The 16345-nt window shown below is 48.3% G+C and overlaps 1 protein-coding gene across 14 annotated transcripts in view; it reads left to right on the top strand.

Moving 5' to 3' along the window:
* Positions 1-16345, top strand: part of PAK3 (p21 (RAC1) activated kinase 3) — a 249095-nt gene that overhangs the window by 132785 nt on the left and 99965 nt on the right. For 4 of the 14 annotated variants that reach the window (XM_081793291.1, XM_081793301.1, XM_081793289.1 and 1 more), the window contains one exon: positions 4724-4871. The exons of 4 other annotated variants lie outside the window; for them this stretch is intronic. The gene's annotated coding sequence lies outside the window, so the exon portion shown is untranslated. Of the gene's footprint in view, positions 1-156; positions 455-3449; positions 3626-4333; positions 4432-4723; positions 4872-16345 lie in introns of those variants that run through there. 6 more of the 14 variants (XM_081793292.1, XM_081793294.1, XM_081793293.1 and 3 more) reach the window with 6 other exon arrangements.

The following is a 16345-nucleotide window of genomic DNA, read 5'->3' as shown; positions in this document are numbered from 1 at the left end:
AACCTGCTGAGGTCTTTGGGGAGAGGGGAGTAGATGCGGCAAGTGAGGAAAATGAGGAATAACTGGGGGGGATGGGGAGGTGCTGTCCCCATCAGAGACTCTGCTATTATGAGGTCAGAGACTTAAGCTACTATGAGGTCATAGAGGGTGGTCAAGGCCAAAAAAAATCAGGTCTAGAAATCAGATGGAGCAGGTGGGAACAAAGCCATAGGGACATACAACAAGAAAGAAGCTGTGGTCTTACCAGGAACCTGAATGCCATGATTTCCCACTGATGAGATGGGAAAATTTGGACGGGTGCCTCAGCCCATACTTAGGGGGACAATTTCTTGATATTTAGGGAATTGGTAGCATTCCCAACTGTGTAATCACCTTCAGGAGCTAGTAGCTTTGGTCATAGGAAGGAGAAGAAACTCTGTGAACGGTGGACTCAATAATGACTCTTTCCTCCTGGGTAAGGAGAAAGAAGTGGGGGGGGGGGGCAGGGAGCAGGGTCCCAAATGGGATTGGGGGAGATTTGAATTGGCCCGAGACACAGGTAGGTTGACTGTTTTTATATGGGGAGGGCCAGGGCCAGATCTGGGGTCCCTGCTGCAGGCATGGGGGTACCTGCCTGTGCTAAAAAAAAAAAAAAAAAAAAAAAAAAAAAAATGCCCTCCTTCCAGGGGCCCATGGGATGGTGAAAGCCACTGGCCTTGAAGGTAAGTGCAGTTGTTGAGGCATCTGGGGGGGCAGCTTAAGCTCCAGCTGCCCTGCTGGCCCCCGCCTTTCCACCCCGCCGCCTGAGGCTAGGAGGTTCCCTCTGCAGGGCCTGGGGTGGCCTAGCCTGCCAATTCGGCACTATGCGGCTTCTCCAGCAGGGGGCAGGAAAGGGCACGCAGCAGCTGGCAGGGCCAGAGCCCTCCATTTCTGGTGTGAAGCTGGAGCCTTCTGAGCAAGTAACAGCTATACACTTCAAATCTGATTTAGGGGTACCAGAGAACCAAAGGAACCCCCGGACCTGGCATTCTGTTTCCATTCCCTCCGGAAATGTGTCGCTTCCTGGTGCGCCCCACGCCTTTGGAAGACATTTGCACTTACAAACCCAGTGATTGCTCCAGTCACTTATATACACAGGCTAACCCAGAGTTTAATTGGAAATGTTGATCAGTGCAATGGATCCATGTCTGATTTGCACGTTCGCTCAATTATGTGCAGGTTGGGGCAATCTGTGTTGCACCCTGGGGACGTAACGAGGGGCAGAATGGCGTAGCTACAGCTTGGTGTGCGCGGGTGAGAAGCAAAATGGGGGAGGCGGACCTTGAACACTGGAAAGAGATGAACAGTTTAGTGGTGGAGAATGGAGATCATTCCCAAGGTGTGGTCACAGAAAGGCCTGGGCCTTTCCATTGAGATGGAATAGGACTGTCTTGGAGCCCACACAGTGGAGCGGGGGGCCAGGGTTTTGCCAATAGCTGGGAGGAGGCTGGATTTGGAGAAGGAGGTGTTTTTTTTTTTTTTTTTAGAGACTAGAGGACCAGGATCCAGGATGGAATGAATAAACCTGAGGAGTCAGAGAAGTCAAGTGTTCTGGTCTGCTTCTGCCCCTCTTCTGAGCCTCACTCGCCTTGTCTTTCAAATGACAGCACTGGACTTGGTGGTTTCTGAGATGGTCGTGACATTTTAGGAAGTGGGTCCATTTGTTCTGGGTCATGAAGGCAGGTCCCCGATAGGACAACATCCTCCCCCCCCCCAAACCATTTATCCTTTCAAATCACACTTTTTGATATGCTCGCCAGTTTGGGGGAAAATTATACAAAACAAACCCCACAACCACTATACACATTTCATTTATTTTAGCAGTGTGGTTTTATTTTTATTTCATGTGAATGGGACACAGAGGGGAGAAGAGAAGTCCAAGTGGAGAATCTGCTAGGGACCCTGTAACCAAGGCCCTGAAAAGCTCTTTGGGGATCTTATGCAGATCTTCTTCAACTCCGTAACTCAGCCTCCAAACAGAAGGGCTTGGGATAAGAGGAAAGGAAGGCCTGCTTAGGATGTGTATCCTTTTCCTTCCTTCTCCCTCATGTCTCTCTGAGCCAGGTGGACTTTGTGGAATTCTGCATCCTCAAGAGACACTACCCCTAACCATCAACACAATCGCGCCCTCTAGTGACCTCAACAGGGACATGACTGGCAGAGTTCCCCATGCATCCCCTGGTCCAGCTTCCAGGCCAGTGCTGATCTCCTGTGCAGCTCTTAACTCCCTGTGCAGAAGGGCTCCAGTCCTTCCAAATGGCCTGGAGAAACTGAGGCAGTTGCAGCTTCTTGCAGGTCCTTCTGTATGGATGGGGCTGGAAATTGAGCAAGAGAGCCATCTCCCTAGTGCTTAGTTTCCTCCCTCTGGGCCTGAAAAGGGTTCCAGAACTCCTTCCCCGCCATCTTTAGTGCTGGGCCGGGCACCTGCCATGGGAGGGCCCTGTGCTAGAGAGAAGGGTTGGCGGTTGGCTACAGTTCCCCCCGCCCCGCACTCCCCCCAGCAAAGCGGCAGCCCTAGTCCCCAGACAGAGAGGCTGGCAGGAAACTGGAATGCAGCAAAGCTGGGGTGCTGGTAGGCACAAAGTGGATACACTGACCCCTGGCCCATCCTCCGGTAGGAGGCTAAGCCACAGGTACAGACACAAAGCCATGTAAACATGCAACATGATACAGACACATAATACGGTATATGGTACACGTATGTATGTAATATGGTGTATGGTACATGATGTGGATCAGATGCATGTCACACACAGCACGGAATAGATACAGTGCACACACAACACAGTGCAGCCCCACGGCACATACACTCTACAGTACCGACACCGTATACGTACCCATGATCTAAACGTGACTGCACGCACACCCAACATGATACAAACTGGACACACACAAAATGGCATAGATATGACACGGCGCACACACGACAGGGTACAGGCACACAGGGCACCCAAATACAGTGAGTGCGGGAAGCGGCACAGATACACTTGAGCCGGCATGTACTCACACACAGGCCACATCCCTGCACTCCCCAACAAAATTCACCCCGCAGACAGGCCAGAGGAGTGTGGCCACCAGGTGGAGCGCTGTGTCCTGCCAGTCTCATCTGCACTGGCTCCAGCTGTGCAATTGGGGGATTCGAAGTAGGCCGCCCTGCAGTTCATCGGAGGCTAAAGCCAGGGGGAGGCAGGCCTGAGGACAGCTCTTGATCTTGCGCAGAAGCCCAGAGGTGCTTGGTCGGTTTGGGCTGGTGCATCCACTGCCCCGCACCTGGCCCTCTGGCGCTGCTCCCCACCCCCACGGGTGCTTGGTGCCGTCCCCGTGCTCAGGAGACTTTTTGTGGCCACACTTCTTGAGCCCTCTTCCAGTCCTGCCTCTTTCTGGGGCTTTGTCAGCCGGCACTCACCTCCCCTCACCCCACCCCCTTGCAGGCTGAACTCATGCAGCAAGGGATTTTGGGCACACCACTTCGCAGCCCAGTGGGTGCGATCTGGAAATGCTGCTGGGAGTGTGCGAGTGGGAAGCACTCAGGGAATGCCGGGGCCGCTGGGGGACAGACGGACAGACGTGCTCTGGAGTCTCGCCAGGAGCAAGTGGCAGACCTAGGGTATGGCTTCGTCTTCTTATTCACCAGGGGGAAGTGGGAATCATGGGGCTTTTCTTGGCTCCCTGAGGCTTCAGTTTTACGATCTCTACATATCCATCCATCCGTGTCTCTGGATTAGGACCTTGTGCGTTCGGTGTCTTCTAACAGAACGTGTGCTACCTGGGTCTGGCTTTGTTGGGATGTAATATATAGGTGCTGCTTTTCTGTGAGGACAGACACCGTGGAGGGAAGGAGGGGACAGGGCGGGAAGGACTGCAGAGGGAATATTGGTCTCTTCTTGAGAGGCTCGAGTGATTGTGGGAAAAGGCAGAACAGAGAAGGGTTGGAGACCTTGTCTCCATGCTTGGATATGGAAACCTCTGTGGAAAAGATAGGGTAAACTGTCACCAAAAAGAAAACCCCAGTATATAGTCACCCTAAGAAATCTGAGAAAGACCACAGAAGACCTCCCTGTTAGGATCAGAGGCTGAGGTCCTCAGCAGCTGTGAGATGGTAGCAGACTAGGGACCCTCCGAGTGCTTCCCACCCCCAAGGCAGTGAAGGAGGTCGCTGAGAAGGGAAGGACACAGAGGTGGAGACTTGGACTTGAGGCATGAAATAGGCCTCCGGAAACAGCAACGGAAGTGAAATCGACAGCATCAGTATTGCCGGGTCCTCAGGAAGCTCAGGTATCCGCAGAGCCAACCTGCATTTGCCGTCATCTTTCAGGTTTCTGTAGTACGCCGGACAATACCACCCCCTGCGAAAATGCAAATACTTCACATCCGTCCTGTTTGATCTATTCCTCCCGAGGACACACGTCCACGGTGACTAGGGCTGGTCTTTTCCATGAGCTAGCAAGCAGATCCAGAGTGGTGAAAGGACAGCAGGTCTCAACTTGAAGCTCGCACTTCAGTGCCCTTTCTGGACTCTGACACAACAGTGCCTTTTTTTTTTTTTTTTTTGTTAATGCTTTCTCCCCTGTCTGATTCTCTGCCTTCTCAAGGGGTTTTCTGAAATCCATTGTTGTGTGAGTGTGACGTTTGTGGGGGTTGGCTGAGGGACTCGTAGCAGGTGGAGAAAGAGGTTCCTGTACCCCCACGATGCTTCTCTTGGCAGGTTTCCCCCAAGAAAGAGCAGCTGAGTCCTTGCATCTTGTGGCAACTGGTGTGCCCAGCACCCAGTCCGTCGGAGCTGAAGGCAGCCCGGCCCCTTCTCATGGGCAGCGCCCACCTGTGCTGAGGTCCTGCGGGAGTGGCGGTGAGAGGTGAGTAATGGACTCCAGGGCAGGGAGTTAGGGATCTCCAAGTCCAGGTAAATGCCACCTTTCCACCAGAGCTCCCAGTATGAAAGACCCTGACCCCACCTCAGAGCCAGGCCTCAGGGCACAGCCCCTCCTTCCTGGGGGATTGTGGCCCTTATGACTGCCCTTGGTTTCTTGGTTCGCCCATCTCTAATGTGGATAGGAATGACAGCCTTGACCTACATTGTAGGGTGAGGAGGAGAAATAACCTAGCAGTCATTGCCAAGTCCGTTGCAAATGCTCAAGCTCCACCGAAGAGCTTCAGCAGAACCACAGACACGCTTCCCATCAAGCTGCCGATTCCTTTCTTCCTGCTTTCCTGATGTCAGGGTGGCATTTAAGCCACATGCCACTAAGTGACCAATCAGCTCCTGTAATTTCTCCTCCACAACTTAGATTTTACCTTCCTGGTCAGAGTGTACCCCAACCCCATCTATCCCAGCTTCTGGGCCTGGCGGGCGTAAACTTTCCAGAACCTTCCCTCTCCCTTCCCAGCCAATCGGAACGCTTTCTCCCCCAGCTCTCCAACGACACTTGAGTCTGTAGTATGTAGTGTGGCCCTTGCTTCTCTACTGCCTTAAGTAATTCTTGCACGGTTTCTGGAGTATTCGTCTTGGCAGGTAGGTTAGACTACAAACTACGTGTGGGCACTAGATTTCACAGGCTTCTAGTCTCTCTCACAAGTGCGACTGACCATTCCCCTGTCAGACTTTTGACTGGGGCCCCACTCGCCCTCTCCACATCTTTCAGGTTCCTTGGCCTGCCTCTGATCATCTACCCCTTTTCCTGTTGGGCGGCCATTATGCCTTCCTCTGTCAGCTGTTCCATCTGGCCTTATGTTGCCATATGCTGCCGTCCAGCTACCTGTCCCTCTCTTTGTCTGGCCTTGTTTCTGTCTCCTTGTCAGCTACCTAGCCGTCTCTCAACATGCCCAAGTCAAAAGCAACCAAACCAACGAAACTAGAAAGCCCCCAACAAGAAAAAGAAATGAAACAGAAAACCAATAGGGAAAATGCAGGGCCAGTCTCTTTCCCACTGAGCCTGCCTGCCCTGGGCCTACAGGACAAAGGCAAAGTGCAGCCCAGTGGCAGGTGTTTCTGTGATGCCTTCTCATGAGGGGGAAGCTCCAGAGTTTCGGCCGGGAAATGGAGGGTGTGAAATTACAGCCTTTTGCCGATACTGATGTATTCAGCTTTCTAGAGATGCCGCGGTAGGGGATCCTCTATAGACCTGGAGCGACAGAAGGTAACTAGAACTCACTAAAGTAAGAAGCAAGCCCCCAGGGTCTCTCCTGGGTGTTCTGTGACAGCTACAATAATAATTTGTATTTATCGTCTACTGTTGTGAGCCCTGTGCTAGGCATTTTATTTGCATGAGACCATTTGATCTCCCAGTAATTCTGCAAGGTAGGTATTTGTTTTCTAATAGTTACTCTTTTTGCTCCTGATTATAAAAGTGATACTAGCTCAAGGTAGGTACTAGAATCATTGTCCTACCCACGAGGAGGAGACAGAGGTTGAGAAGGGGCTACATAACTTGCCTGTAACTGGATACGTGCTGTGGCTTTGGGAGGAAAGACACTTTCTCGAGAGTGTCTCAGCAACCCAAATGATGTTGGTACTCTTGAGTGCTCTGTCTTTCTCTGTCTCTCTCTCATATAAGCATACTGATGTACTCTTGGACATTCACACAGTCCTTATGCCTCCTTGACTCACACTGTTCACACTGGACATGTTCGTGGGGACGATCACTCCCACCCCCTCACCCTCACTCACAGTCGTATTTACAAACATACTACACACAGGTTCACTCCTGCTACCACACTCATTTATATACTCACATTCTCATGCTGACGCACTCCCACTTTCCCTACACCCCGGCCACACGTTCTCACGCACCCACACCTTTACGTTTTCTTACGTTCTTGCACGCTCACAGTCACGCCTTCTCGCTCATGTCCACACAGGTGATAGAATCACGTTCAACCTTCCAGTTCCTCCACACTCACACACGGTCTACACACAGACCTACATTGACTGTCCCCTGCCCATTTCTCATACAGCCATATGTATCCAAGTTTTATGCACTCTAACGCATTCGCCCTGTCACTATTTCGTCCTCACAGTAATACACTTAGACAACTCACAGCTCCTCACAGGGACACACACACACACACGTATGCATGCTCATACCGTAAAGGTGGTCTCACCGTTTCTGCTTTTGTGCCTCCTTACAGTCTTACACTCAGGATTAGGTGCTTTTGGACTCCTCCTCGGCACCGGCCCAGCCTCCCCTTCTCTGACACATTCATGCAGAATCACACTTGCACGTGGAAACACGCTCCTTTTGACACACATTCACGCTCATTCTCTCACCTTCACACTGAGACCCGGTTGCCCACTTCAAACTCACAGGTATACAACCTCCAATGTGGACACCCCCACTCAGTTTTGGTAAACTCAGCCACTTTCGCCGACGCGTGTCGCCCTGCCCTCGCGTGCAAACATGGCCACACGCGTGCAGCCGCAAGGATGCACACCCCCATATGCCCACTCACATGCAGTACTCGTGCAAGCTGGTGTGAACACACGGTAACACTTACGGCCCACCCGTGCTGATATGCCGCCGTTTGCACGTTTTCACATATCGTCACATTCACGGCAATACGCTCAACATCCTACGCTCCCGCACGTCACCATCGGCACACAGGCACATACTCACTCCCCTACGCTCACATGTACACCCTTTCACCCTCTAACTGCCATTTCTGCATTACCCATATTCACAGCGGCACCGTCCCACTTGCCGCACACTCGCATTCTCACTCCCGTACTATCGTGCCGTCCCACCTCCTACGTTGCTACACGCATTCGCACCAGTACGCAGATAGCGTCCTATGCAGTCATTGACCTGCGCTTACGCGGGCGCACACCAGGCCAGCCCACGCGGTTCATACTGCCGCTTGTCAGTGCCCATAAGTACGTTCATGCACTCACACGCAGGCAGCTACGGACCCCACGAATGGCCGTGCAGAGTCACGCTCACTCACGCTCACATCCACTCTGCGACGTCAACCCTTAGGTTGACACACTTGCTCACGCTGGTCTGCGTGCCCGTGCAGTCACTGATGCTTAAATACGTCGATTCTAGCTCAGCGTACTCGCCTGAACTGCCACGTACTCTTCCTTGGACTCTCACACGGGCCAGTCGCCCCGACACCATACTCACCCTGACATTGACCTGCACTGCCTCACTGAGATGATCCGACTCATGCATGTCTGTGATTCACCTGTGCGTGTAGTGACCCCGCCCTCCCCCACACTCCCACCCATTCCCAAACTCTTATACGTGCCCCCACACTGATATGGCCACAGTCACACACTTTCTCACTGACACACGCACACTGTAACACACCCCCACTGCAGGTAGCTCGTGATCACGGTTGTCACTTTTTTTCCTACTTACCACTAATGTTCTCCTCTCCCCTGCTATGGAAGGTTTTTCAGCAACCTGTGGCCACAGGAAGAGTGTTGGTCTGAGCCAGGGTACCAGTGGGACTAGATCTTTCTAGAGCAGAAAGGAGTGGAATTGATATCTAGGGTTAAAAAGTAAAAGCTCAAACCCACAGATCAAATTTTATATCCTTTTGCCATAATTTTCTTTTACAGAAATCTTCTCTAATAGAGAGGCTCAGCCAGTCTACCCAAACAGGGTGGGAGGTTACATGGCTTATTTTCTGGAAATTTATGGCTTAATGTGTGAACTCCTTTCTCTCCCAAGGGGAAGGGAGGGTAAAGAATGTGTTTCCTTATGCATGCCCAGTGGTTTCCTAGGCAAAAGTATGTGTCTGTGATTTTATATGCCTGTGATCTAGAAGTCCATGCTGATTACAGTAGGCACCTCTCATGTAGCCTAGGTCTGCTTTTACCCTGCCAACCCTGGGACATGGTATTCAAGCAAGAGAAAGGAAAGGTTAATGAGTTAGCTGGATGATAAAAGAAATTTCTGTTGAGCGTGCATGTGCATACGTAGACCCCATTGGAATTTCAACAGCTGTTACTAACAAGTTAACAGAGGAAATTTCTCAGTAGGCGTGGATAAAGGCAAGCTGAAGAAACTTCCTTGCACTCCAGACAGACTGTAGATTTCCCTGCAAGAGGGTAAAAAGAAGCACAATTCCCAGGAGTGAACCAGTAGATGAGCTTGGTGCCAGAGTCCTGTGCCACCCCTAGTTCCCAACCAGAGATTTAGAAGCATGAGGCACCTTGTAGGACCCTCCTGAGTCCATGGCTTCCCCTGCTGAAATCTCTCCGGAGCAAAGTGTGTCCAAGCTGCCATTCAATATGGATTCTGGCACCATGGGGAAAGAAGCCTTCGTTCTGGAATACCTCGTACTATCCTGTACACCTGAGATTAGATTGAGACTTTCTTGGGAAGCAGAGACCACATCATCTTACTTATTTTGGATTCCCAATGCCTGGCATGATGCCAGGCCCAGAGCAGCTACTTGTGAAACTTCATTAAGAAACTGAAAGAAGTAGGTGGACACCAACATGTCAGAACAGATCCAGTGCCCCTCTTCCTCAATCCCAGAATTCCCATGGCATTACCAGCTTAGACTGAGAATTTGCTATGGACCCTATATAGTGCTAGACCCAGAAGGAGATTCAGATGGAAGAAAGAAACGTACTCTGCCCTTGAGGTACTTGCATTCCAGTGGGAAAGATGAAGTCACCAGACAAGGGTATCACCAGGCCACAGTCTTCAAACATGGGATTGCAGGAATCTTTATCATGTAACCCAGTGGTCTTCAAGCTCCCAAGGCCTTGAGGGCCCAGGAGTGGTTGGGAACAGCAGCCAGGATTTAGGGAAGTCATTTCCCAAAGCAAACCTCCTCGTAGAGCTCTTGCTTAGCACAGAGATACGCTGTCTTTCCGGACGATTGTGTGTGACAGAGCCCTTTGTCACTGTGCCTAAGGTAGAGGAAGGAAAGTGAACTGTAGACCTTAACAGAAATTTTGTACTTAGTTAAAATTTAGCTGCCACCTCCTCCAAGAGATGGCTTTAGAGAAGTAGCCTGGCAAATTTACATTTGATCGTTTCTGTCGATAACGCTGAGTGTCCCCAGAAGAAATTTACATAATTTTACGGGACTGGGTGAATTTTAGGAAGGAAAAAAATGCACTTGCCTGAATTCACTTGAATGCACTGAGTAGTGCTCAGTGCGTAGACCCACCCCTTTGCATTGATGTATTTTATACTTTTAAAAACAGTTAATGACCCATTCATCCATTATGATGGAGGAATCGGGAGCCCCAGCTCTGAAGTCAGCAGACGAACATTTGGATCCCAGTTTGGCCACCTCCTAGCTGCAGAACCTTATTTGAGTCAATTACTTATCCCTCTTAAGCCTCAGTTTCCTCATCCATAAAATGGGAGTGACACTAATAGCCTCTACCTCACTGAGTTGTTATGAGTGTGAAATGAGATAACATATGAAAATATTTAGCACAATGTCTGACCTACAGGAAGTACTCAACAAATGATTTTATTATCCTCACCACAGCCCTTTGAGGTAGGTGCCATCAAAAGGACAGAACCCTGAGAGAACAGAGACAGAGGATGGTTCTTTGCAGCCAAGGACCTGATTTTCGTGGGACTTGTTGCCTGCTTTCCTTCTAGTTCTGCTTAACCACAAGCTAGGAGTCAGTGCTCATCCCCATTTGAGAAGAGGAGTGACAAATAGAATTAATCTATAGAGAGTTGCCTCCATTCCTTTATCATTCCGGAACATGCATACCTGGCCACCACAGCAATGTCTCTGGCTCATGTCCATGTCCCCTTGAGCCCTACAACTCTCCCCTTGACAGCATGGAGTCCTCAGTGATGTCCCCTTCATTTCTGGTATAGAAACTTGAGAGAGAGGACTAGGAGAGACTCCTGATCCCGGTGGAGCTGGAAGCCTGCTCTCTAACTGCAGACATCGCTCTGCCCTTGATTCTAACGCTGAAATGTCTGCTTTGTGGGTAGAGGGTCTGCCCATTTCCAGGCTTTGGTCCCAAACCCCACAGTGAAGACACAGTCCACTGTGAAGCCCTAGGAACATTCATGTCCACGCAAAGGCTGTGAGTAACTGAGAACATGTCATACCACGTGAAACCGTTGTGTGATCGAGGAAGCGTAAATTGGAGCGTGGGCTTTGGAGTCCCACAGACAGGGGATTGTAGGCTTACTTTTCCCCTCTACAACCTCAGCAGGTGACTGGAGGTCAGTTTCTTCTGCAAAGTGGAAATACGAATGCCTAATGTGGTTATGCAAGTTACGTGAACTTGTACAAGAATAACTCTTACCAGAGTGCCTGGGGCAGAAGATCTCAATGATTGCTGGCGATTTGGTTTATGGCTCGTGAGGTCTGTGGTAGTAACTGTAAACTTCTGTTGGTAGACTATCTTGAGTCGCTTCCACACATTTCCCACATGTGAGTTATTTGACTCTCACAACGTCCTAGTGGAGGTAGTCCCCTCTTGTACATGAGGAAATAGGTTCAGAGGGGCCAAGGGATGTATCCAAGGTCATGAAGCTCGTTAGCAGCAGTACTAGGCTGAGATGGTACCGGTCCACACTGACCATTTGCATCTTTGCTTGGCAAAGCCTCTGGGGGCTACAGTCAGCAAATTAGAGCTGTTCGAACTGAGCTTAATCCTTATGGAGGAAAAATGTGAACACTAGTTACGCTTTTTCTGCTATCACATTGTATTTCTTTGCATCCTGTACAACGTCCAACATGGTTGCAAGAGTGCAACAAATGTGACCTCATAAGAGCACCCTTTGCAGAAAGGCTGAGTGATGTGTGGCCACAGTGACACTACTGACCACCAAAAGGAAAATCTTTCTCCAGGCACGCCATGTGGTTTTGTTCATTCTGCTCAAGTAACACCAGATATTCAGTGTCTGGGATTTCTTTTTTTTTTTTTTTAATAGTTTTTTAATGTTTACTTATTATTCCTGAGAGATTGAGACAGTGAGAGAATGCAAGCGGGGGAAGGGCAGAGAGGGGGGAGACAATAATCCCAAACAGGCTCTGCACTGTCAGCGCAGAGCCCAACGTGGGGCTCGAACTCAGGAGACTGAGATCGTGACCTGAGCCGACACCAAGAGTCAGACAGTTAACTGACTGAGCCACCCAGGTGCCCCCAGAGTCTGGGATTTCTTAAAACCTTCTGAAGCACATCCACAGACCTCGGGTGCCACTTGGCTGTTTCTCTTGACGTGAAAATTTACGTGGTTTATAGCTGTCAAAGTCGAGATGTGTAGATATTTGTGTTGCTTCCCACTAGATATTCCTAGTTTAATTTTTGCTGAGACATACAACGTGTCAATGTGGTTTTTCTTTGTGTGTTGACTTTTGCAAAAGTTACACATTGACATCAACCTTAGTAAACTCTAGGGAGAACGTGGGAGGACCCAAAGTGGAGGGCTTTTGACCTTTGTGTAGGATTGATTGGTTGATTGATTGCCTCATAGCCATACTCAAAGTGAAGTACTCTTATCTTGGCTTCTGGGATGTCTTATACCCAGTTTTCCATTTCTTTAACCACATTCCTCAGGGATCTCTGGTTCCTTTTCCTCTTGGAGCCCCTAAATGTTGGTGTTCCCCAGAAGCCTTTTCTTCCCTCTCATTCTGTACTCTTCCTGGGCACTTGTACCTGCTCCCATGCCGATGGTCTTTAAATTAATATCTGCAGCCCCACATGTCCAGCTCTCCGCTGAACCATTTCATGGGGCCAGGTGAACATGGTAGAACAGCTGTCGTGTTTGTATTTATCGTCTTTCATCTTGGCATCTCTGTTGAGAGGGCCAGATAGCTAGAGAGATTTTTTCCACCACCTATGAATGGATGTTCCCTCCGGCTTTTTATTACTTGCTATGTGATTTATAGCTCTCAAAGTTGAGATGGGTAGATATTTGTGTTGCTTCCCATTAGATAGTCCTAGTTTAATTTTTGCTGAGACATACAACGTGTCACTGTGTTCTCTTTTTTTTGTATGTTGACTTTTGCAAAAGTTACACATTCGAGATCCATCTGTAGATACTTATTGGTTTTTGTAGAATTTTTATGTTTGTTTGTAAAGTTTATATAAGAATTGAAATGTATTTTCTCTGAAACTCACAAATAGTGTCATATTGGCCAAAAACAGAACAATTTGTCCTTATTATTCTTGTGGGAATATGATTAATACTGGTGCTTTCATGGCTGCTAATATGAAGGGCTCCCAACATAATTGTATTTGTTATCAGTCTGCCAGCTTGGCTAGTATTTTTTCCACCATTCTAAGCTAATTGTTTAGTCTTATTTTATTTATTTATTTATTTATTCATTCATTCATTCATTCATTCATTCATTCATTTTCAGAGAGAGAGAGAAAGAGTGTGAGTAGGGGAGGGGCAGAAAGATGGAGAGAGAATCCCAAGCAGGCTCCACGCTGTCAGTGCAGAGCCCGACGTGGGGCTCGATCTCACAAACCATAGGATCGTGACCTGAGCCAAAACCAAGAGTTGAACACTTAGCCGACTGAACCACCCAGGCACCCCAACTCTTGTTTAAAAAGACCCCCAAAAACAAATGAACAAAAGCCAGACAAAACAGAAAGTGACACACAGTTCTAGTTGGAATCCAAAACAAAAGCTAAAAAGGTTAAACTGGGGACCTAATATACAGCATGGTGACTACAGTTAATAATACTGGATTGTGAAATCTAAGAGAGTAGATGTTGTGTGTTCTCACCACACCAAAAAAAGTAACTGTGTAAGGTGGTGGATATATCAGTTAACCATTGATAACCATTTCACAGTGTATACATACATCACACAGTATACCTTGGCAGCTTTTATTTGTCAATTATACCTCTGTAAACCTGGAAAAACCCCTAAAGACTGAAAAAAAGAATTTTATCTCCCACATCCTTTGGGGCCTTTTGGGATAGAAATGTATTTCCATTCAGGGTCCTGAGACCAGTTAATCCCACCGGGCCTAACATCCCTGCCATCTTGGGTCAAAAACAGAGGCCCCTCTTGAAACGTCTCTTCTCCTGTCTCCTGTCTTGCTAATCCCATGTTGCCTGTGCTTCCTTCTCCCCCAGCTCACCTTCTCAGTGTTGTCTCTTCCAGAGAAGAGATTATTTCCATGTTGCTACCTGGAACATCCCACCCCATGGGGAAAAATTCCCCCGAGTCTTCAACCTTAGACATCTTGCTACCCTGTCACCCAAGTAATAATTCCGAAATTCACAGCTAACCGTGCCCCCACCACCGCCACTTGAAACCTCTTTATCTTAACAGGAAGAGTCCAAACCCCAGAAAAAGGCATACAAAACCCTTCTTCGTTTCATCTCTACTGATCTTATTTTTTCCCGTCCCTCTTCTTTACTATGGTCAGGCCAAGTGACCTGTAGTTCCTCTGGGGCCTAACACATAATGTTCCTTGTGCCTGAGACACATCCTCCCTAATTCAGCTCAAGTGTATGTCCTCCACGAAGCCCCCTTCATGGTTTTGAGAGTCCCTTACTCTGTCCTTCAGTAGCAACCTGTTGTCATCCTTGCACTGAGCTGTCATGACCAACACCCATGACACTTTAAGTCTCTTCAAGGGCAAGGAGTGTGCCTTGTTCATGTCTTGCCCTGGAGTCTGGTGAACTCCTACTCATCCTGCAGTACCCAGCTTGAGTGCTAGATCCTCTGACTTCTGGGCAGTATGAGTTACCCTTCCTCCACTGTACTTCCAAAGCATCCTCTGCCTACTTGGGCACAGACTATACAGACACTTTGGAAATGCTGAAAGAATGAATTTACTTATGAAGATTGAGTGATTTCCTCAAGGTCACAGAGTGATCCAGAAGTAGATCTGGAACGGCTCTTCTTTTCATTGGAGATAATTCTTTTAGGTTTATAAAAGACCTAACTAAGACCTGGAATTAAAGGTGCATAACAGGGTACAACTTAGTTGTTTTTTTCTTTTTTTTAATGTTTATTTATTCTTGTGAGAGAGAGAGAGCACAGGCAGGGAGGGGCAGAGAGAGAGAGACACAGAGGGTGCAACTTAGTTCTTAAATGAACTATGAAAGGAGGGTTTTTTTTTTTCTCCAAGTATTATCTTCCTAATACATTCCCCAAAAGAGGTCTGCTCTGTTCACATATGGTTCCAGTTCTAGAATTTGCTGTGTATCAGAACATACATATCTCTTCTTCTGTAGTTCACTAGGAGCCAGTGGCCTGGCTTCTTTAAAGCGTCATACATGTTACTTTCTTTCAGAGGTTTGAGATCTGTTCTCTCTCTTTTACACAGCACGAGCATCACTTAGTTCAGAAATAGGGGCTTAAAACTAAGAAAGCTATTCTAGCATGATTGGAGTATTTGTTGGTTGGAATATGCTGTTGAATAATGGCCTACACCAACCTAATGCTTTTCACTTTTCACATCCTGGTGAACTCCTCCTCATCCTTCAATACCCCGCTCAAGTGCTGTATCCTCTGACCCCTCTGGGGACATGTTATCCTTCCTTCTCTGTCCCTCCAAAACCTCCTATGCCTAGGGTCTCATTGCATTGTATTTCCTATTATGCATGTCTGTTGTCCTGAGCTCTTTGAAGACAGGGACTGGTCTTTATCTCTCTCCATACACCCTCTGTACCTGACACAGCGCCTGGTACATGTGAATGTTGGTGGCATGGAGATGAAAGGCAAGGCAGTGATGTTCTTTGGAACAATTTCAAACACTTCCCTTATGCATGGAAGTATGATTATTGGCACTGATTTCTCATCTAGTAAGACAGTAGTCAGTTAAAGAGTTTTGCCCTCTTGTGAACGATCATGGTCCCTCCTTTTTTTTTTTTACCACTCTACATTTGGCAATACACATGCAAAATAGTTGTTTTGTAGTTGCATTTTTGTCTGTATATTTCATGTATGTTTTACATATATAATATGCATCCAGAGAGGAAGCTCACCACTCAAGCCTATAATCTCACTCGGGACCAGGCGTTTAACTATCTCTTACCTTCCACTGCGTGCCATGGTGCCTGGCACATAAGCTTAAATCATTATTTGTTGTTTGAATACATGGGTGCATGCATAGGTGGGTTACTTAAGAGGTGCATTCTCTTTTTTTAAATTTTTTAATGTTTATTTTTAAGTGAGAGAGAGAGACAGAGCATGAACAGGGGAGGGGCAGAGAGAGAGGGAGACACAGAATCCGAATCAGGCTCCAGGCTCCCGGCTCCCAGCTGTCAGCACAGAGCCTGACACAGGGCTTGAACTCACAAACCATGAGATCATGACCTGAGCTGAAGTCAGATACTTAACTGACTGAGCCACCCAGGCGCCCCGGAGGCATATTCTTGGAGTTGCTATCTAATCTGACCTCTCCAAGGGTAGTAGGTTTC

Source organism: Panthera onca, chromosome X, assembly GCF_046562875.1.
Source record: "Panthera onca isolate mPanOnc1 chromosome X, mPanOnc1 haplotype 2, whole genome shotgun sequence".
NCBI lineage: Eukaryota > Metazoa > Chordata > Mammalia > Carnivora > Felidae > Panthera > Panthera onca.
The sequence above is the reverse complement of the archived record's forward strand: the minus strand, read 5'-3'. Positions and strand labels throughout refer to the sequence as shown.